General features: G+C 39.1%; 2 pseudogenes; both read left to right on the forward strand.

The window, feature by feature from the left end:
* Positions 1 to 4,376: 4,376 nt before the first annotated feature.
* LOC130096117 (frizzled-1-like) lies at positions 4,377 to 5,379 on the forward strand (annotated as a pseudogene).
* Positions 5,380 to 5,853: 474 nt separating this feature from the next.
* Positions 5,854 to 24,195, forward strand: part of LOC130096125 (sucrase-isomaltase, intestinal-like) — a 28,567-nt pseudogene continuing 10,225 nt past the window's right edge.

Here is a 24,195-nt window from a genome sequence, read left to right on the forward strand (position 1 = left end):
GTAAAATGACATATCATCCCTTATCGGGAGATTTATTAACATGTAAGACTGATCTAATCCAAACATGTATGAATAATTATTAATTACCAATTATCAATTATGATATGCAAATTCCCCACGGATTAGATCCGCCCATGAGTCCTTACAGTATAAAGAGGTGTTGACCACGCTCTCCTTCGGGGGGGGACTGCCCTCACTGGCCTGAGCCCTTGGGCGTCAGGACCCCCGCACCCTTCTTAGAAATAATGACGTCCTCAGATCCGTCTTACCCTTTGAAGACTGCGGTTGAGAGCGCCCTCCGTGTCCCCAGCCTTTCTGTGGGGGAGCATGGGAGACAACACTGCTTTTGGGTGGCACAGTGCGAAGAGCTGGCTTTTGAGGTTTGGGGCTGCTCCCGCTTAGCAGCCCCAGAGACATGAGAGCGATGGGGAAGGAGCTTCTGGAAAGCGGCCGCCTGTTTGGCTGCCTCCTGGAACCTCTCGACGACTGAATTTACAGCATTGCCAAAGAGGCCAGAAGGTGACAGGGGCGCATCCATGAGGAAGTTCTTGTCTTTTTCCTTTATATTACTGAGATTGAGCCACAGATGCCTCTCAGTGGCCACCAAGGCTGCCATAGAGCGGCCGTCTCCTTGGTGGCCCTGAGAGATAAATCTGTGGCTCGACGTAGTTCGCATACTATGTCAGGGCCAATTCCCCCGCCCTCATCTATGTCTCCTAACAACTCGGCTTGGTAGGCCTGCAGCAGCGACATAGTGTGAAGGCATGCTGCAGCCTGACCAACAGCTGTGTAAGCTTTACCCACTGGAGAAGATGTAGTTCTGACTGGCTTAGTGGGTAATGACGGGGCCTTTTAGGAAGATGCCGCTTTGGGGGAGAGATAGATCGCAAGCGACTCTTCCACTTTTGGCATCTCCCCATAACCGTGCTCTTTATAGTTAGATATAGAGGAGTAGTTTGATGTTTGTGCACTGTACACTCTATATGAAACCGGTTTCTCCCACGATCTTGACACCTCAGTGTGGAAACTGCTGCTTGCTTGCCATGACTTGACGCAACACGAGTTCCCTTTAAAGGGAACTAAAAATCAATAATGTTCTTTAATAACATTTACATTTATTTTTACTTTTGTTTATGGAAATATGATGTTGCTAAATTATGAATAAACTAAACTTAATTCCCTTTATTTAACCGGGGTTGCACTTACATTTATAAGTGTATTCCTCTGCCGCCACAGAACTATCACCCGCCATTTAAAAATAAAATAAAAATGCTGTCGTCACCGACGCCCAATGAATCTTGGGACAGGCTAGGCTGTGAAGGATCTACTCTATTCTTTGCAGTCTGGAGAATGAATGCATTTGTAGTCCACATTCTAAGGAGTTTTTGAATTCGGACAGCCTTCATTGCGCCGCTGTGACACAAATGGCCTTCGAAAGATGCAGCCTCTGAATTGACCCTTAGCAGGGAGTTTGATTGACAGGCGATCTGACTAATCATAATCCGGCATCCGCCGTTTTTGTCCGACAAAGCAGTCAGGAGAGTTAGTAGATTAACGTTGGAGGATTTGAACTTGAAAAACGGAGTGTACTGACGTCTTTCCACGGTTAAAACAACATTCCTTCTGATGTTCATTCATGTTAATTTGATGCTATAAATTAACTAGAAGGAAGAGATGATTGGTTCACGAGCAGCTTTAACTGAGGCTCTACAGCGATCTGTCATTAAAGAGCCACAAAACAGTATTTATTTTTTACATTTCTTTAAAAAAAAATACCACATTTGAAAGTTGAGACTGTTTCATAACAAAAGTAACCTGGCCTGTCCTGTCTTTCAGTGCGTTGTCAGTGTCCTCTCTGCTTCGCGATGTATTTTTAACATAATGGGGCGTGAGAGCGGCGTGGCTTGTCGGTGGCTTTGCGAACGGTCAATTGGGATGTCTTTCAGTTATTCTGTTTGCTAACAGCAGGGGTTTATCAGTGTCTGAATTTACTCTTCTTTTCATTCACTGCAAAGTGAACTATATTAGTCCTAAATATAAATATCCTTTTCCTCTAACCCAGCTCTAATTGTCCTTCACATTTATGTTAAAAAAATTAGCGTTTCTCTTTATTAAAGACTTAACTAATATATTTATAAAAACAAAAACAAACAAAGATCAGTAAACAGGTAAACAAATTTGAATAATAACCAGATTGTCAGGAGAGGGCCAGGCCAAAATATCAAATAAAACAGGGGCTTCCTAAAGTTTAAAGACAGTTATCTTACCTATCTCCCTGACTAACGAAAAATAAACAGGAGAAAAGTTTAAGAGTGGATAATCCAAACAAATTTGCGCCCGTCTCCCTACACCGTTTAACTCTTCAAACTCACACAGTCTAAAGGGTTGTTGTACTCAGACAACAGATTTCACAGATAAGTTTTACACCTGCAGTGAACACAACAATGTGTCTGGGATAGCTGAAGAGGGATTCCTCCTGAACAGTTTCTTTGCTGCTTTATACAAGCTGCCAACAGAAAAGCCACGCTCCTACTGATTAGCATCAGCTGTGGAAGGTTTGGAGAGCTGCATGGCAGAGAGAGAGAGAGAAACACAGAAGGAGGGGGAAAAAACATCACCAGCACAACATACACACTAAATATTACATCATGGGACGTAATAGTAGGAAATAGTGAATGAGGGTATAGGGTGTGATTTGGGACAGTCTCTGAGTGTCGATTTTGAGCGCTGTTAATTCACGATATATTCCTGCAAGCTATTTTCTCAAAAACGGTGAATATTACCCAGAATGCATTGTTTTATAAACTGTCAGAATGTGGCAGGTTTTTTTACAGCAAGATATTACTAGGCATATTTGCTGATGACAGCAACAATCCTCCATTCATTCAAGGTGACGGACATATTCAAGGTAATTTTGATTCCAGCAACTGCTCATGTTCTCTTTCTCACATGCTGTTTACACAATGCTATCACATTTGTGAAAATGCTTTAACTAAAGGTTCATAGTGTCACAGAAAGTGCATAGTTTCAGCTTTAAAATTAAAATTGGAAATTGGAATTGGAAATCATGTTATCCACATAATACTGACTGAAAAATAAATTTTTAAAATGAACATGAATCTCAGAATTCATATGCGTTTTCTCACTTTTCTTCCGAAGACAGCAGCGTGCATTAAGTCCACAAGTTTGTGTAAAACCTGATGAGCATGTTCTCCAGCATTATTTGAGATGACCCAAAGAGCATCTTATATAAAGGGTGTAAAAAATGTATAAACCATGCACATAAAACATGTACTGATGAAATTACAAAATTACACTACCGAATAGATCAATAATATCTATTCATCTATTCAGTACATAGAACACACATACAACAGCATTAATCCACATCATAATAATGGTACAAGTATTATAACAGAAAGAGTGGGTACAAACTATATAAAAACATTGTTTGTACAGGAAGTGGGAACATGAACAGGTGCTGGATGGTACTGATAAACAAACTCCCCTCCAACATAAAAAGGATAAACCCGGGTCCCACAACGCAACGTCCAGACATTGACATTGACATACTGAACTGGTTTGTGTTACAAAAATACATAATTGAACCATGTAAACGTTGTAATCATTTTTTATGTATAATTCTGTTTTAAATTCAATACAGAGTTCCAGTATTCTTTGAGAAACAATGGCAGTCTGGACTGTCTACCTGTCTCTCTGTCTTCTCGTAGCTTTGACTGCTTCAGGTAAGACCATTATTCCACTTTTCACATCATAACTGTTATTTTAACATGTATTGTAGCACTGCTGGGACACTGTAATGACTAATCAGAAGCCAGGAATGGAATGATCTAATGCACTATGTGCATGCACTAAACTAAACCTGAATTTGCCTCTTAATTATTATGATAATATTAAGATTACCATACAATTTTATTACAATATAACAATAAAACAACAACAATTATATCAGCTAAACTTATTTAGTTATTACACATTTATATTATATTATTATTGACAATAAAATACATCAACAAATATGCCTGTTAATCTGTAGTATATTATTATTATTAGCAGCAGCAGTAGTAGTGCAGCTATTGTACCTTTTATTCTATTAAAGGAGTGTTTGTATGAACATTTGATGCTGACGTTAGTTCATCATTTCAGAATTTGTTGTGTACCATTTTACGTTCCCCATGTTAATGTGATTTATGCAAAGCTTTCCGATATGACTAGCTAGCCTATGATAATAAGTTATTGATATCATTATGCACATTGATAGCCATATTTATTTGCTGCAAATGAAAACAACAATGTGTGTGATAGACATACAGTCTGTTCCATAGAAGAGATACACAACCTAGAGCAAGTCTGAGATGAGCACGCCCGTCAACCCGATACCACCGTACCTCAACTACCGCTTTCTGGGCAAGGAGAACTGTGGCGAGCCGTGCGAACCCAAAAAAACTACACGGGATGATGTACTTCAGCGAGGACATTTGGATACATTTGGACATTCGCGCATTTGGATCGGGATTTGTCTGTTATGTGCTGCGCGTCCACTTTATTCACCGTCCTGACTTATTTAGTTGTTTTAGTTACCCGGAAAGACCCATTATATTTCTGTCAGGGTGTTGAACGATGGTGTCCATCGCTTACATCGCCGGATTCCTGCTGGAAGACAAAGTGTTTTGCAATGAGCAGTTCGATAATGAGTTCAGGACAGTGGTTCAAGGCACCAAAAAGGAAGGTTGCACCATCCTGTTCATGATGTAGTTCTTCAGCATATCCAGCTCTATCTGGTGGGTCATCCTCACTTGGTTCCTCGCGGCCGGGATGAAATGGGGTCATGAGGCCATTGACGCAAATTCGCAATATTTCCATCTCGCAGTGTGGGCAGTGGCAGCCATCAAGACCATTAGCATCCTGGCGGTGGATCAAGTGGATGGAGATGTTCTCAACGGCGTTTGCTTTGTGCGGAAGCGCTCATTCATCCTGGTGACGCTGTTCATTGGCACCTCATTCCTTCTGGCGGGCTCCGTGTCTCTGTTCCGCATCAGGACCATCATGAAGCACGATGACACTAAGATGGAGAAGCTGATGGTGATCAGTGTCCTCTACACGATTCCGGCCACCATCATGATCACGTGTTATTACTTCTACAAACAGGTCTTTTGGGATCGGTGGGAACAGACACGGAACATGGTGCCGTGTACCGCATACAACCTGCAGATGAACCCGGACTTTACGGAGTTCATGATAAAATACCTAATGACCCTGATCATGGGGATCATGTCTGGATTCTGGATATGGTCCAGAAAGACGCTTTACTCATGGAAGAAGTTCTACACGAGACTGGCAAACAGCAAACAAAGATAAACAACCGTGTGACTTACATGAACCAACTGCTTAGAGCAGTTATTTACTGATGAACTAAATTAATAACTTTTTTACAACGAAAAATGAACCATCACTGAACTTAATTAAGCTGGACTATGACGCTATTCTCTTCTAGATCTGCTGTACAGCAGAACAATCTTTGTTCAGTGATGGTTAATTTTTGTTATAAAAAAAGTTATTTAGTTAATTTTTATATATATACATATATATAGACGCTCTGGAGAAAACCGTGATGTCATCGTCCAGCTCAGTTCAGTTCTCATATAATGGTGTCAATGCAGGCAGATCAATAATATTGTTGAATATTAAGTGTCCCCAACTAGGCAAGCCAAAAGCCAAAGGCGACAGTGGCAAGGAACCAAAACTCCATCAAGTGACAGAATGGAGAAATAAATTCAGGAATGTGATTAAAGACATTTTAAATAAATCAGATATTGGACTTTTACATTTGCCATGCAACATGTAGTATTAATATGTAATTTAATTACTGTGTGATCACAAGTGCATTTTATTTGTTTTTAGCAAAGAAACTTCCATCAATGATTCTCTCTCTCTCTCTCTCTCTCTCTCTCTCTCTCTCTCTCTCTCTCTCTCTCTCTCTCTCTCTCTCTCTCTCTCTCTCTCTCTCTCTCTCTCTCTCTCTCTCTCTCTCTCTCTCTCTCTCTCTCTCTCTCTCTCTCTCTCTCTCTCTCTCTCTATCTTTTAAATTATATCACAGTGGTCATTTGTCCCTTTGTCCCCAACTTCTGATCCAGGATCAGATGGAGACATTGTTCCAGAATGTCCCAGCATTCCACATGCCGAGAGAGTGGACTGTTTCCCAGATCCCGACGCTTCCCAGGTAAACTGGAGTGGATATGGCCTACATTCCACACAAACCCCCAGCATGCTTTGCTAAATCTTACTGTGCGTCCTTACAGCAAAAGTGTTTGGAAAGAGCTTGCTGTTGGAGCCCCGTGAGTGAGGCTAACGTCCCCTGGTGCTTCTTTTCCAAACATCACGGCTACACGGTGGTCAGCGAAAGCAAGCTTGACAGCACACGTGAGTTCAGCCTCAACCCAGATGTTGTACAAATGATCTACTTTCCATTGTGCTTTGAAAAGTTTGTATTCGACCATGTAGCAAGTAGACCAAACAATTCGCCAAGACCTTGTGGAAAATGTTTGTTTTGCTGTAGATATTGAGGCCAAGCTGACAAGAATGGATGCTCCATCTCTATTTGGAGCTGATATTAAAGAGTTGACCTTCTACGCTGAAATGCAGACAGAAAATCGTCTTCGATTTAAGGTCTGTTTAAAAACTGACGCAAATAGGAGAGGCATCGTGTCAATGTAAAGACGTCTTTAATGGCTTGCAATGTTGTCTTTGTCAGATCACTGATACAAAGCAAGCCAGGTTTGAGGTTCCTCATGAGCATGTGCAAGCGCCTTCCATCCCTCCCACCGGACCCCTAAAATATAGACTGGAGCTGATCCACAAGCCCTTTGGACTGAAAGTTTGGAGAACATCTCCTGAAAAACTGCTGTGAGTGGGGAGCTCTTCCTTTTCACACACGGATCATACAGTATATTGCCAAAAGTATTGGGACACCCCTCCAAATCATTGAATTTAGATGTTTCAATCACTTCAATATGTATAAAAGCAAGCACCTAGGCATGCAGACACTTCTACAAACATTTGTGAAAGAATGGGTCGCTCTCAGGAGCTCAGTGAATTTAAGAGTGGTACCGTGATAGTTTGCCACCTGTGCAATAAGTCCATTCGTGAAACTTCCTCACTAATAAATATTCCACGGTCAACTGTTAGTTATAACAAAGTGGAAGGAGCAATTGGGAACAACAGCAACAAAGTGGTAGGCCACGTAAAATCACAGAGCGGGGTCAGCGCATGCTGAGGCGTACAGTGTGCAGAAGTCAACTTTCTGCAGAGTCTATAGCTCCTGACCTCCAAACTTCGTGTGGCCTTCAGATTAGCTCAAGAAGAGCGAGTTTGGTGTGGAGGAACTTGACTGGCCTGCACAGAGTCCTGACCTCAACCCGATAGAACAGCTTTTCAGCTTTCGGAGACTGGGAGCCAGGCCTTCTCGTCCAACATCAGTGCCTGACCTCACAAATGCGCTTCTAGAAGAATGGTCAACAATTCCCATAAACACACTACTAAACCTCGTGGAAAGCCTTCCCAGAAGAGTTGAAGCTGTTATAGCTGTTAAGGGTGGGCCAACTCCATATTAAACCCTATGGATAAGGAATGGGATGTCATTAAAGTTCATGTGCATGTAACGGCAGATGTCCCAAAACTTGTGGCAATATAGTGTATGTTGACTCTTTGTGAGTTTAGTGTATTGCAGCAGAGTGTTTCTTTGACTAAACGAGGGACAATCACAGCACCAAAAAGACAGAAAGTAGAGGCATGAATAGAATGAGGGAATCCGGCTTTAATTAAGCAATGCAAATAATTTTCGTAAAGCAGTCAGTCTTCGTCTCGCTGTCTACATGATATTGATTTGGAAATTGCTTTGTTTCCTTTTGCCATTGTCTGCCGTCATGTGTGTTTTTGTGCACTGCTGAAAAATGACAGGCAGGTAAAGAGTAAGTCCGGATTCCTAGTTCTTACACGTGTTCAAATCTAATGTGATCATTTTTAAGTCACAGTAACTATCAGGCCAGCTTCATGCTTGTTGCATCTGTCACATAAGCAATGTGTATTCATTTCGGTGGCTTTTTTAAAAAGATATTAAAGAAAGCAGGGGACCGCTGCTTATTGGAAGCTTATGCAACAGTTTGCATCTATATTTTTGCTAATGAAATTATGTTCAACCAACAAACTAGATTAAGCTAGAGGAACTTAATTTGTAGCATAAACTGTTGATTACTAAAAAAAAACCTAAAAAACTTAAGTTGGTCCTGAAATCAATTAATCTGATCTATTTCAGTTAACATCAAAAGCTAGCATATGTAACTTATTTAGCATGTGAAATCTTTTAAATGTCATAACAGCATTAAATAAAAATTTTCTTGACCAGTTTCATGACATTCACCCACAAACTGAACTGAGTAAACTTCCTCTCTCCAACACCTCTTCCTCTCTTGCTCGGTTAGGTTTGACAACCATTGGGCCGCTGGTTTTTGCTGATCAGTATCTTCAGCTCTCGGCTAAACTCCCTTCTCACAACATCTACGGACTTGGAGAGCACGTCCATCAGACCTTCCGCCACGACACCAACTGGAGGACCTGGCCTATCTTCACAAGAGCTGCTTTTCCCAATGGCGTGAGTCATAGCATTTAGGTCATTTGCACAAACATTTTCACTATTATTCCAAACCAGTATGACTTAGGGAAATGTCTCAGTGAAATTCAAAGTAATTGTTTGTCACGATACAATTTACAAAAGTGGAGAGGAGGACTCAAGTGCAGTGAAGGGATGATTTATTAACTAAATAAAACAAAACACAAAGCAAAAACCCACAAAGGGGAAAACACAATAAATGAAACATAAAACAACACTGAACTAGGAGAACCAATACTGACTAAGAACATGACGACCATCACAGGGAAACCGGGGTGACAAAAGACAAAGATCCGACAAAGACTGCATACAAGGGGAGACTTATAAAGGGAACAAATCAAGAGGGAAACAGGTGGTTGAACTCAAACAATAATCAGGTAACGAGGGGGAGGGATCAGACAATGACATGAGCACATGGCCCAACATAACAAACACCCAAGTGTCACACAGGACAGGACAGACACGTGACATTGTTCCCAACGTGTTTTGGAGAAAAGCATTTATTTCATAATGTGATTTTCCCCCTTTTAATTCTTTACTGTAATGAAAGGTTAGATTTTTGCAATTTTTTTTAAAGAAAATATCAAAAGGATTAACAATAAAAATTTATTTTTTACAGCCATCTTTGATCATATTTACCAAGGGGGCAAATAATTCTGACCAGCACTATATATATATATATATATATATATATATATATATATAGTGTTCCAGAGAAGAAATTAGGACGAATGATGACAGAATTGTATTTTTTGGTGAACTTTTCTTTTAATTCTAACTAATCTGATTCTTTTTTTGGTATAACCAAATGTAATCTGGTTGATTTTGTCATATTAACTAGATATGAATGAACCAATTAATTTAAACATTTCACATGAAGAAGATTTTCAGGTTACCTAATAAACAGTTTTTACAGTGCAGTGCCTGTGCAGTTTCTTCTTGTGCAGGATTATCCTGCAATTTGTGTTTCAAGATCATGAGACATAAATGTCTCATACTGTCTAATTAACTGATTAAAAGGTTGAAATTTGCCATTACAAACCTCTGTCTTCTCCTACCCCAGGGCCCAGACAACCTGTACGGCCACTACCCCTATTTCACATGTCTGGAAGATGCCAGTGGCCAATCCTTTGGTGTTTTTCTCATGAACAGCAATGCTATGGGTAAACAGACTCTCTCTGGTTTTATTGTGTCGTAGGGATTCGTTTTTTTTTTTTTCATTGCTGGTCACAAACAAGATTTTTGCCGTGAACTAAATTCATAATCTTTAATAACATGGTTTGTGATGTCTGTGCACAGCATGTATAGTGCGTTGTGATGTGTTTGTGTGTTTGGAATGGCTGCTTTTGTTAAATGTTAGCAAATGAGAGCAGTTTAAGTTGTTTATGTCTGTTCTTGTCTGTGTGCAGAGGTGACTATCCAGCCGGCTCCGGCCGTAACCTTCCGGACTATTGGAGGGGTTTTGGACTTCTACATCTTGCTTGGAGACACACCAGAGGCAGTGGTGGACGAGTTCACACAGGTGAGCGTAAATAGAAACACCAGTGGCTCTTGTGGGTGAAATTGTAAAGACTTGGAAATGCTTTTTCGTGCTAGACACAACATGGTGGACAGTACACATGCTAGGACATGTGGCAAAAACTAATAGGGTAATTTCCTGATCTTCCTGGTCATTTCTCCGCTTTACAATTGGATTAAAAGCAAAAAGCTCATATTTTAAACTATAAATATTTAAACTAAAATATTTTTAACAAAATACTATAATTTATTGTTAAAAAATACTTGATTCTTATTGGTCAGTCATAGTATTTTTGTATATTGGTCGCAAAAAATCTGAAATGCTTTATTGTGATTCTGGTCATTTGTGGCATTCTGTGCTCAAATGTGTTTGTGGAACCACAAAATTTGATGTTATTAATTACAAATATTATAAATTACAAGTTACAACTATTATGAATTAAAATCATATAAAATATTTTCATTTATTACACAACAATAAGTGACTATTGTCCTGGTCAAAATATTTTTAATTCTTATATAAAATTTAAATATCACATCAATTTTTCAAGTCCATTTCAGGGTTATTTTCATTAACTCAAACTTAAAACTAAAACCGTTAAAAAAGATAAAATAATTTCAGCCATAGTTGACAAGACATAATTTCTCTTTTTCTTTCTAGTATTAAAATAACTAAAAGTAAAATTGAAATAAATATTTATAAGACCTATGTAGACATCAAACAAAACTACTAAAAATGACAAACCCATGCAAGAAAATGACTAAAACTTTAACTAAAATAAAAAATAAAAATAAAAACACGATATAAAACTATTTTGAAATATGAATAAAAACTAATATAATATAAAATGCTACAAAAAAACACTGGTCCATTTATGTTTAAAAAAATAAATAGCAGTAATAAGCAGTCAGACAGTCATTATTGCCAAATAGACCCTGATCCGGGTCATGCCATGAACTTCATCAATGCTGTCATCGTGACGAGAGTTGAAGTGAAAACCTATAGGCCCAGATGAAGCTTCCAGATGAGCCTGAGGAAGTCTGTGATGTTCAGAGTCTTTGTTCAACGTTGCTTTATGTCTCTGCAGCTGATCGGCAGGCCTTTCATCCCTCCGTACTGGTCTCTGGGCTTCCAGCTCTCTCGCTGGGACTACGGCAGCCTGGACGAGGTCAAGAGAGTCGTGGAGAGAAACCGACAGGCCGGCCTTCCGTATGTGAGTGCCAGGAACAGAAGGAGGCTCCTCGCTCTCTTCTGCAAAACTTGATTCCACCCAGTCCTTCAAAGCCACAATCGAGAGCACAGAATATAGCTTACAGATTCTTGAATAATAACTGCACATATACATGCATTAGAAATGTTTAGCACCTTATGGTGGGAGTCTAACTGCCGAAAGATGCACTGAAGCTCAATGTTTGATGAAATTCGAACAAAGAAGGCATTAGCATGTCAGGATTTAGCTTTTCCGCCTGATTAGCATTAGAAAATGACTGGCATCTGCTGATGGCTGATGGAAGTCAAGCCTTCCAGAAAAAACAAAACAGACAACAGTGAATCTACAATGTTAGCATGCAAAACCATAAAGGCTGAATGACTAGACTTCAGTGTTGTAGTGCATGAACATTAACAACCTAAAAAATAAAGCTTCCAAAAGTGGGTTTTCACGGCTATGCCATAAAAGAACCATTTCTGGTTCCCCAAAGAACCTTTCAGTAAATAGAACCATTAATGTCTTAATGTAAAGAACATTTTACTTATCTAAAGAACACTATAAAGAACCTTATGTGCGATGGAAAGATTCCATGGATTCTTCACAGAACCATTGATGCCAATAGAGAACCTTTATGTAACTTCCATAATTATAAAATGAAGTGAAACAGGATGTTCAGTGAGAGAAGGAAACTGATTTGATGTAGATTTTACAGAGACTCACATCATTACTTTGTGTTCCAGGACGTCCAGTACACTGATATTGACTACATGGAGGACAACAAGGTCTTCACCTATGATACAGTTAAATTTGCGGAGCTGCCTCAGTTTGCTGACTACATGCATGAGAAAGGGCAGAAATACATCATCATATTGGTGAGCCATTGATACTGTGGTTGAATTTATGCTGAGGATCAGAGTTTTATAGGTTGGCACATTAGTTCTGGGTTCTGGACTGTAGTTTAGAGTCATACATTTCAACCCCTTGCTGAACTTGATGTTGTCCAGTTGAACACCTCAGAACATGTTCTTCTTGGTAGGATCCTGCCGTGTCCACCGGTCGAAGGATAAACGGAGCTTATGAAGCTCTGGACAGGGGTCATGCAGCTAAAGCTTGGGTCACTGAAGCAGACGGGGAAACACCTCTTCTGGGAGAGGTACGATCCTCCAAACACTCCTGGGGCCGTATTCACAAAGAATTTTAAGGCTAAAAGTAGCTCCTAACTGGCGAATTTAGGAGCAACTCCTAAAAATAATGGGCGTGTCACTCCTAACTTTAGGACTCCTAATTTTTTTCACTAAGAGTAATTCTTGAAGCATTTTATCCCTAAAAGTAGCGCCTAAGTCTGGGACAGCTTAAAAGAAGTCGAGAGGACTCCTAACTCACTAAGACCTATTCACAAAGGATTGTAGGGCATTCCAGCGCCTCTCGCAGTCGTCCGGGGTCCGCGACACAAGCGGGAATGCGGCATTGATCTGCAAACAAATCTCCTGTGTGTTTTGCTTGATATCCCAGTGGCGAATTTTCCATTTATCTTTTTTTTTTTTTAAACACAACTGAGCCAGCAGCAGTAATGGTGTGTTCACACCGAACGCGAATTTAATTATTTGCGCGAGTAGATTACATACAAAGTCAATGCAAAGACGCGAATAGATGTATCATTCGCGCCGGGCGTTGCGATTGACGCGAATTGGGCGATGCGTTTGCCGCGAATGTCTTCTGCGCAAGTTGAAAAATTTGAACTCGAGCGAATGTTCAAGCGTCTAACTAGACGCGATAGACGCGTATTTGACGCTCTATTCGCGTTCGGTGTGAACACACTGATCCTGCGTCCAGTTGGGCTTTCTTTTCCGTTTTGGCGAGTTCATAATCCACCGTCATCCAACTATTACATTAGGCTACTTCAATAGGAGCAACATTTCCTTAGTCTATTTAGGCTAATAGGATGTCAATTAATGTGTTAATGCAAAGTGTTAATGCAAGTGTCGTTTTTCATTATTAGGCAAGTGGCTGTTTTCATTAGGGTAGGCTACCTTGATTTAATTTAATTTAATTCACGCCTTTTTTTCTCTCTCTCTGCCTTTTTAGAATTACACTTCACTGGGGTATGCACAAACATATGCATTTCGATGACATTACTATTATTATTTTGTGTAGGACACAGACATATTTAGATGTCGTAATTCCATGATTTGTTGCATCTGTGTTATGTTCCGCATGATGGCCCTGTCATCTAACAACCAATCACCGTGATCATTGCGAGGAAGCTCGTGTATGAGAATTGACGTCATCCATAGCAACGAAGACTCACTCTTAGTTTAGGAGTCGTCATTTTTCCTTACTAAGAGTAGGTCTGAAAGGCGTTGTGAATAACATTTAAGAGAAAACTCCTAGCTAAAATATTTTAGTGCGATTTAGGAGTACTCCTAGTGGTAAGATAAAAATCTTTGTGAATACGGCCCCTGATCCTACGTCCATTTGGGCTTTCTTTTCCGTTTTGGCGAGTTCATAATCCACCGTCATTCAACTATTACATTACTTCAATAGAAGCAACATTTCCTTGCTTTAAGTAGTCTATTTAGGCTAATAGGATGTCAATTAATGTGTTAAAAGAAAGTGTTAATGCAAGTGTCGTTTTTCATTATTAGGCAGGTGGCGGTTTTCATTGGGGTATTAGGCTACCTTGATTTAATTTAATTGAATTCACGACTTTTTTCTCTCTCTCTGCCTTTTTTAGAATTACACTTCACTGGGGTATGCACAAACATGATATGCATTTCGATGACATTACTATTATTATTTTGTGTAGGACACAGACATATTTAGATGTCGTAATTCCATGATTTGTTGCATCTGTGTTATGCTCCGCATGATGGCCCTGTCATCTAACAACCAATCACCGTGATCATTGCGAGGAAGCTCGTGCATGAGAATTGACGTCATCCATAGCAACGAAGACTCACTCTTAGTTTAGGAGTTGTCATTTTTCCTTACTAAGAGTAGGTCTTGTTGTAAATAGCTTTTAAGAGACAACTCCTAGCTAAAATATTTTAGTGCGATTTAGGAGTACTCCTAGTGGTAAGATAAAATTCTTTGTGAATACGGCCCCAGATCTCTTACAATTCCCATCCACACTTTTACCCAATAAACATTTATTAATTGTCCAATTCTATTTTTGGGATACAATTATATAGTTTTTACTAACTTAGTTTCGGAATTAGTCTTGTATAGTGTAAAAATGTGTAAAAAATAACAAAGAGAATAATAATAATAATAATGAGGTAGAATAAGTTAAGAGACATGAAATAAGTGAATGATCTAATAAAGGACCATTAATTTACCATCTGTAAACTTGAGTTCGATCACATATCAATCACCCCTCAGGGCAATGACGCATAGATCACTTGGCAAAAATATCATGTGTGGCAGATGCGGATTGCTTTTTTATGGTTTTATTTTAGGCCAGTGTTTTCATTGATTTTGCATTATTAATATCACACCTTCATGCAGCTCTGAGCCATGTAAGAAGAGGGGGAAAAGGACACAAGAGGGAATGGAAATGCAAAAATTACATAAAATAAACATTTAGACAGGCTGTCTTTGCAGTGCCATGTGTCTGTGACCGATTGTGATGCTAGCGAGCGAATCTCATAAAACATGGCTCATTCATTTCTTTGTTCATTCATTCGTTCGAATGGGAATTCACCCTCTCTCTCTCATGTCACAGGTCTGGCCAGGGGAAACCGTGTTTCCTGACTACACTAACCAGTCTTGCATTGATTGGTGGGTTGATGAAATTTCCCGCTTCCACAAAGAAGTCAAGCACGACGCTCTCTGGATTGTAAGTAACTGGCAGAGATCCTTACCAGTCACCAGAACCTGATCATTTTACCACCTGGTGGAAAGGTCATGATATTCAAACACAGCAAAGCTCAATAAACATCTCATCTAGAGTGCAATAAAAACCACAAAAGCTTTAAAGTCAACATAAAGTCATAATTGACCCTACTTACAGTAGTAATTAATCAAACTCCTGTTCAATTAAATTCACATTCATTAGTATAGCACTTTCACAGTACACATTTCAAAGCAGCTTTACAGAAAAAGCATGTTTCAAATATTGCAATCAATAAGCTAGTGGCGACTGTGTTGAAGAAATGCATTTTACACCATCCAATCAATTCCCGATTGATAAAATCAAGTTCTGCCTGACAACTTGTCTCACTGAATATTCTGATTCAAAAAGTAAAATAAAATATTACGAATGCCATTTCATGTTGACTTTAAAGCCTCCCTACACTGCAAAAAAGAGAAGTTGAGGCGACTTAAAAAAATAAGGCAACCTATCATAATCACACTAAACATTTCAGGTTAAATCAATTATTTCGCTCCAATTACAGTCAACTTAAATACTTTTGTTCATCTGAGTAACGTAGTCTTCTGAACTTAAAAATTATTGTCAAGGCAATCAAAGAAAGTTTAGCATTTAGCAATGTAAGCAGCTACAATTTTTCATCTCCATGTTTGATTTTCAAAGATAACTCCACGACATGAACATTGTTTGCCTCTTAAAACTAGAGTTTTGCTTTAATCTTGAGACAGTTAGCTGCCTGAATTAGGGAGCGCTGAACTAATTGCTGTTTTTTTCTGAGGACATGAATGAGGTGGCCAGTTTCGTGAAGGGAAGCATCAAAGGCTGCGCTGATAACAAACTCAACTATCCTCCATTCACCCCGCGTGAGTCTGAAATGCATCTACAGCTAGATTTCACATCAGCATCTCCTCACCTTCTGTCAACATCCGTCCTCTTGATTTCCATTCGACTCTAAAGGTATCCTTGATAACCTGATGTTCAGTAAGACCTTGTGTATGGATGCTAAACACAACTGGGGGAACCACTATGATGTCCACAGTCTCTATGGCTACTCTATGGTCCTGGCCACTGAGAAGTAAGTGATGGTTTTTCCACACTCTCTATGCAAATAATCTCTGTTATGATTGACTGACGCTGCGTTCCAGTCTTGTCAGAATGATTAATATGGATTAACATCACAACAATGTTATATTTACTAGTGGATAGTCATATATTAATGTGATCGGTTGTGACATCATAACCATGATGATTTCTGAATTATGTCTATGAATCATTTCATTAATGGTCTGGGTGGTTGTAGGAGGGAGGTTAATGTTGTCAGTCTTAGTGTATGTCTACATAGTATATTCAGTTTTTTATTTCTCTTCTGCTCAATGTTGTATCTTGTTAAACTAATTTTACTTCATTTTGCAAGCACCTGATTTTTAAGTTGGAAATAAAATGGTCGTTGTGTCTTTCCAATACCCTCCTTGATGTGGTGCCAGCCACCTGTACCTCTAGTGAGGGCAGGTCCTCCCTACAGTACACAAGTTGCATAGGGTCCCCGAACCACCCCTTGCACAGGGGCCCCCCTTGATCTCAAAGATGATTTAATGACTAGGGCTGAACGAGTAATATAATTTCTCTTTCGTTTTTGATTTTGATTTTGGCTTCCAACAACTATGAAAAAACGATGCTGAATTCCGTCCCTTTCCTGTAAAGCGGAGCACTGTCTCCCTTCCTACAGTATGCAGCTCAGTACAATCATGTAATGCGACTGTCGTAATATACAGTCTCTGGATGGACGAAAAAAAGAGTTAAAACTGTATTAAGCCGCGAAAGAAACTGTTCCCCAAATGGCTTTCTGTACGCACGATCTGAGACGGAGCAAAACACTGACAAGGATAGGCTATTTTGGGCTTCGGGTGTCCACTTAAACGAACTAATACACACAACATTGGGTCTCATTCATGAAACATTCGTAAATATACGAGTAAATATGCGAGTGATTTGCGCGTAAAGAGACCTTCCCGAAAACTCTTCTCCTGATTCACAAATACTTCGTAAACGTCAGATGTGATAGTGAAATGTGTGTGTGTGTTAATGAATTCCAATCAGTCGTAAATGGGATGCGCGTGCACGCTCATTCTCAATTACCATAAATCCCGCCCATTAAATCCGACTGACAACTATATATGGGCATCATATTATGACATGAATGCGAATGGAAAAAAATTTCTCAGATGCAGAAAGTGAAGTTTTATTATCAGAAGTTCATTCAAAACGCCACATTTAATTTTCAAGCGTACATAGTGGCGTATCAGGTCCTAAAAAAAGTAAGCTTGGCAGCATTACAGATGCAGTTAATGGAGTTTCATCTGTTAATCGAACATTCCCAGAAGTGAGAAGGAAATGGTTCGACATTAGGCTTGAGAGCAAAAAACGAATTAGTTCACTTCGGAAAAATAGTATTCAAACTGGAGAAGGACCACCATCGCATATGCTATTACTGGCTCTCATAATAAGAAAAACCGTATGTAATTACTATATATAATATTTTTTCAAAATGCTGTGCAAATATGTACCCGATTAAGGTGAATTAAAATGCAGCCTTATTAATGAGCAAACCGTTCGGATGTTAAGCGCACTATTTACGCGTGGCTGGGAGCAGGTGTAGATTTCTTGTGTACCAACTCACATTTGGAAAATACGAACATTTTAATGAATCCGAAAATTTACGCCAGAACCACTTTACACACGATTTACAAAAAAATTCGTTCTGCTCGTGTTTCATGAATGAGACCCAATATGTGTATTTTTCAAAATGTCTGTCTTGGCAAGTTTCACTTAAATGCAGTTGATTATGTCTTAAAGGTGGTGTATGTAAGTTTTTTGACTGTACTGAAGCATAAAAATACCATAGCATGTTTCCTAAATATCTGCAAACATATTGAGTTCACACACTCGTTTCTCTGAAAAAGGCTTCTACAGCCAGTTATTTTACTGTGAAATGTGCGTTCCGTGTCGTAATGTCTGTTTCTGTTTTGGTCTGTGTGATTTCGCTCACTGCCAGTTTATCCAATAGTCTTTCGCCACCAGAGGTTGTCAGTTGGCGGAAACAGAGCATATTGCAGCCATGGAAGCAAGCGAACGAATTGGGTCAGAAATCACAGATTCTACCCGACCTAAAAAGCCTTGGTATTTGTCTAAAAATTTTAATGAATGGGAGATATTAACTCATCATAAATCAATAAATCAACTCATCAATTTACAGTGTGTAAGTCTCCTCGTATTCCATTGTCAATTGCGCTCGTTCCTGTTGCGTGTCTCAATCTGGCAACCCGTGTGAGCGTCGAGTCTGAGGAGCAGGAGGTGCGGGAAACAACTCTTAAATATTTTAAATTCAGACTGCAGTGCCCATTTCAACCACTAGCTGTCAATCTCACATACTGCACCTTTAAGTGAACATGGGAAAGGCATGCTTGTCAGCGTATTAGATCTGTGCATTAGGTCTTAAAGTGACAGCAGCCTAATAATCCCTAATAATAATGCTTTCTCTGTCATTAACCCTAATCAAACAACAGAAGAAAACGAGAGAATCATTCACTTCTCTTCACTGAATAACTTTAGTAACTTTAATAAGAATCAACGTAAGCCTATATTTAATTCATACGGTGAAGATTATGCAGTGTTTTATTTTTTACATTTGATTGCTTTATTCAATTTCTGTATAGTATTCTATTATTAGTAATAGGCTAAATTTGTATCTTTTGTATCTTTTTTTCTATTGCATTTGTCCTTTTGTTTGTAAATTTGATTCTTTTTTATTGTATATTTCAGCTCACTGTTGTTGGTTGACAATGAAATTGCTCTGAAAGAACCGATTAAAACCGATTTCACTTTTTATGAACGCACTGGCAGCGGCAGTCTTACAAAGTTTAAAGTTTTGCATCCAGAAGTCTTGGACTGGCACTGCTTCTAATATTGTGTTTCTGCTTCCAGGGCGTCGAGAGCAGTGTTTGGGACGGACCGTTCCATGGTTTTCACCCGCTCCTCCTTCCCCGGGGTGGGCAAGTACGCTGGGCACTGGTTGGGGGACAACGCCGCCACCTGGAATGACATTAAGTGGGCGATACCCGGCATGCTGGAGTTTAACCTCTTTGGAATCCCTTACGTAAGTGGTTTGACTCCAAATGAAACGTCTTTTCCAACATGGGTAATTGATGGTATACATCCTTCTTTCTTCATAACACAACAGCCCCACTGAGAGACATGGGAAGCGTTATGAGAACATTTTGGTATTGAATGGGAATGCATTTGGACTCAGTGTTGAGGTTGAATGTAGAGTGATTTTTACCTCCTCTGGAGAGTCTAAACTGAATCTAAAGACGTTCTTCTGCAGGTCGGTGCAGACATCTGTGGGTTCTTCTTCAACTCATCGGAGGAGCTTTGCAGACGTTGGATGCAAGTCGGCGCATTTTACCCCTTCAGCCGTAACCACAACGCACAAGGTTTCAAAGTATGTGCTGCTCTTTATACACCCATAAACATTCAATCTTGAAGTGTCTTGCACTTTGTAACACATCTTTCACTCGCGGGTCAAAATGACCCGAAGCCCTAAAATTACACTTACTTTTTTTTTGTCCAGAAAGCTTATTTTATTTCATTTTGATAATATTTGTTCTATTTTTAATGCAATTTTTTTGGATATTTTTGAATATTTTTAATTTTTATTTACCTTTAAATTACTAGATTTGATTAATAAATAATACATAAATAGTAATTTAAGCACATTCCTCACATTCTTTCAACTTAAAGAGAAGGATCTACTTTTTTTAAATTTCAACCACAAAACTCCTCGAGTCCATTAAAAAAAATTGTGTGTATTCGTGGTTCAAGTGCGACAAAAGTCGTAAGGTATTGGACCCCTCTGATGAACACTCAATTTTTTGGGTCAAAATGACCCGAGGGAAGGATTCTGGTTTAAACATCTCTGCGACGTGTTTCTGGCCCGACGGCAGCGCACTGAATTACAAACGTGTCCTCTCTCTTTAAATGCAATTATTACCCTAATCATTATTGTGAGATGGCATGAGAGTAGCAATGATGAATATATTATCAGGATCCACGTGTCCATTTCTCCCTTTCTAACAGGACCAGGACCCTGCATCATACGGCGCTGACTCTCTCCTGGTGACCAGCTCCAGACATTACCTGGAGATCCGCTACAGCCTCCTGCCGTACCTCTACACGCTGTTCTACAAGGCCCACGTCAGCGGGGAGACTGTAGTGCGGCCCATGATGCATGAGTGAGTGTGTAAGCATGAGCAAGCAGCAGTGGGACAGCTCCAGTGTTGCTTTTGTGTTCATGAACTTCATGTATTTCTATATGAGATCTCTCATGTAAAAACAAACAAAAAAATAAGATGTGTTTAGACCTTAATATAATATCTCGAATTAAAATAAAACCTATAAGTGAATACAATACCGTTCCAAGTTAAGGTAAGACATAAAAAAATAATCATTAAATTGATCAAAAGTGACAGTAAAGACATTTACATAGTAACAATAGTTTTCTATTTCAAATAAATCCTTTTTTCTTTTTACTTTAAATTCATCAAAGAATTCTTAAAAATGTATCACCACAAAACTGTGAAGCAGCACAACTGTTTTCAACACAATAAAATTCAGCTTTGATCACAGGAATAAATTACAATATATTCACATAGAAAACAGTCATTTTAAATTACTGTATGGTTTTGATCAAATATCAATATCTGCTTTATAAGAATTGTTTCCCGCTCTGCAGGTTTTATTCCGACAGTGAAACCTGGGCAGTGCACAAACAGTTCATGTGGGGAGCACATCTTCTCATCACACCTGTGCTGGATCCTGTGAGTGAACACACACACACACACACTCGCACACACAGCTTGATATGAATTATATCACAGTATTTGAGTGCCACCATCTGAAGTGTTCTCTCATATTTTCTTTTTGTTCATTTGCTGCTTCTCTTTCGTCAGCTTCTTACTCTCCAATATCTCGCTCATGTTCTCTTTTTCTGACTCTTGAAAAGTCATGACAGGAGGACCATATCTCTCTGAAAAATGACCACCTGCGATGGTCTGACGAGTAGTTTAATGATCAATGCTCATTATTAAACCATCAAAATTCTGTTTGTCATTATGTTTAGCTGATTTCCTGTTTGTTTGTTTAAGGGTTTTGAAACTGTGGAGGCCTATATCCCAGATGCCATCTGGTATGACTTTGAGAAGGTAAGACCATCCTCTCACACCACAAACCTATATATATAAACTTATATATACATATATATATATTGACAATGCAATTTTTTGGATTGTTTTATAGGAGATTAGGATTACTGATCGCAAAGCAAAAGTTTCCTTGAACCTGCCCGCTGATAAACTTGGTTTACATCTGAGAGGCGGAGCCATTCTTCCTGTACAAAGACCAGACGTCACCACTACATACAGGTAATGCTGGGAAAGCCAAAAAATATTCCTGTAGATTTCCCCTAGAAATGCATATCACCAGCTCATATTAAAGCATGCACTGTCACTAAACTATATCCGTGAAAATGCAGTCAGTCCGCTCTCAGGGAGTCTTTCAGCCTCAAACACATCTAATGCCCATTTCAAAAAGTGTCTGCTATTTTTTTTTTTTTTGAGATTTTTATGTATTATAGTCTTCTTTAAATTAGTATAGTATTTAAATGAATTCAGAGCAGTTGTAACATGATTCATATCATCACTATAACATGGTTAATATTGCAAAGTGAGTTTAATATGAGACTGTGAACGTACAAATATTTAGATTTTGTGTTTTTGTGTATTTTGGAACGTTTATCTTTTGTTTATTGTTTTCATTCATCTCATTCCTGTTCATCTGCATGAGGCCTGAGTTTCTATTTAACATTAGGAAAATAGTTTTAATTTCTCTGTGTATATTACACCTTCAGCCGTAGAACTGTAAATGTACTGTATCTCTCAGTAAAGTATCTTTTAAAGTAAAGTATCTTTTAAGTAAAGTATCTTTTGGGCTGCTCTAGCATTCAAAACACTGCTGATACACAAATGCATCACAAATACATATTTCAAATCCACCCGGCTTTGCTGTTTGGTGTCTGTGACGTTATTCACAAACAAGAATCCCATCTAATTCAAAAGATTTGTTTTCTGTCTGCTCTTAATTTCTGGTAAAAGTAGTTTGTTCCCTCAGCCGACTTCATCCCATGGGACTGATCGTCGCGCTCGATGACAACAAGGCTGCGTCAGGCGAGCTGTTTTGGGATGACGGAGACTCTCGAGGTATTTTTGGAGGGACTTGCTATTGATTAAAATTTGTCCAGTTCACTGTCTGAAACAAAAATCGACCTTACACAACATATGGCTCAATAACAAGAATTACAATAACAGCTGTAATTGAATGCAGGTATTTTTTTAAATATAAGTACATTGCAAAAACATGCATTTACACAATTAGTGCATTGTATCAAATTATTAATTTAAATGTTAATACATAGTAGTTAAAGTCACCTAATATAAAGTGGAACCAAATGTAACATTTTACAATAAGGTTCCATTAGTTAACATTAGTTATTGTATTGACTAACATTAACTAACAATGAGCAATACATTTGTTCCAGTATTTATTAATCTTTTTTTTATGTTAATAAAATAAAAACATTTCATTGTTGGTTCCTGTTAGCTCAGCTTCATTAATTAATAACCACCGCTACAACTTTTGATTTTAATTATATATTAGTTAATGTTGAAATTAACATCAACTAAGATTAATAAATGTATTAGATAACTGGAGCTCAGGTGTGCAGAGGCCTCGGCAGAACGACTCTCTAAAGCGAGAGGAGACCAACCAAACCCAACCTCAAAGACAGTTTATTAAGGCGGCCATTTGATGTCACTGTCTGATAGGAGCTCACGATATTAAACCTAAGTAACAGCTTACCAAGGTGGCCTAGAGAGGGCCGAACACTAGATGTCACTGTCTAACTGGAGCTCAGATGAACAGAGGCCTCAGCAGAACTACTCTCTATAACTAAAGGAGGTCAACCTTAATCGGCTTCAAAAACCGTTACGTGGCCTTAGAGAGGGCCTTAGATTGGCCTTAGATTACTCAGCATAACAACCCTCTAAAACGAGGGGAGTACTGTCAACACTCAACCTTTTCTAAGCTTGTCAAGGAGGCTCACAGAAAGCCAGTCAGCTTGACTAACTCTAAACAGAGCTTCTAGGGAGCAGCCAGCATGAAGACCCTCATAACAAGGGGAGTATGCTCAGCCAGAACTGCTCCAGCCTCACAGAGAGCCATTCAAATTAATACTGATGCTAATACTAAGCTTACTTTACTTACATACAGTGTTAAAATACCTCAAGTGGAAGGCACAATGTTTTTGGACAAACTCCACTCTGGCAATAAGCACACTCAACGCCCACGGACCACTAGGGAGGGACACATCTCCTGGCTGAGACTCCCAGCTCTGAGATCAAAGCAACAAGCATCAAGGAAAAATAATGTATTTTCCTCCGAATACAAATGCCTCCCCTTGCCAACTATAGCAACCATTAACCCAATGTCATTGGCTTTGTGGCACGAATAGCAAGATCTGCCTCAGGAGATAGTACAACCTGTGTGTGGACAGCAGAGGGAGCAGATTTATCAATAACATCCACCTCGTCTCATTCTGCATTTAATTCCTCAGAATTAGACATTCCATCTTAATCAATTCCATATTGGAAAAGACATGAAAAATAAGAGCCAGCGTGAAAGGAAAAGGACTTCCCATCTGACTCCTCCCATGGTTTTTAACCTTACTTCTGCATCTAATTCCTCAAAATCACAGCAATCGCATCACACAACGTGTGCTTAAGCGCGCTAAGTTTAAACGG

The sequence above is a fragment of the Rhinichthys klamathensis genome, unplaced genomic scaffold (assembly GCF_029890125.1).
Source record: "Rhinichthys klamathensis goyatoka isolate OS25496 unplaced genomic scaffold, OSU_Roscu_1.1 h1tg000011l_1, whole genome shotgun sequence".
Classification (NCBI taxonomy): Eukaryota; Metazoa; Chordata; class Actinopteri; order Cypriniformes; family Leuciscidae; genus Rhinichthys; species Rhinichthys klamathensis.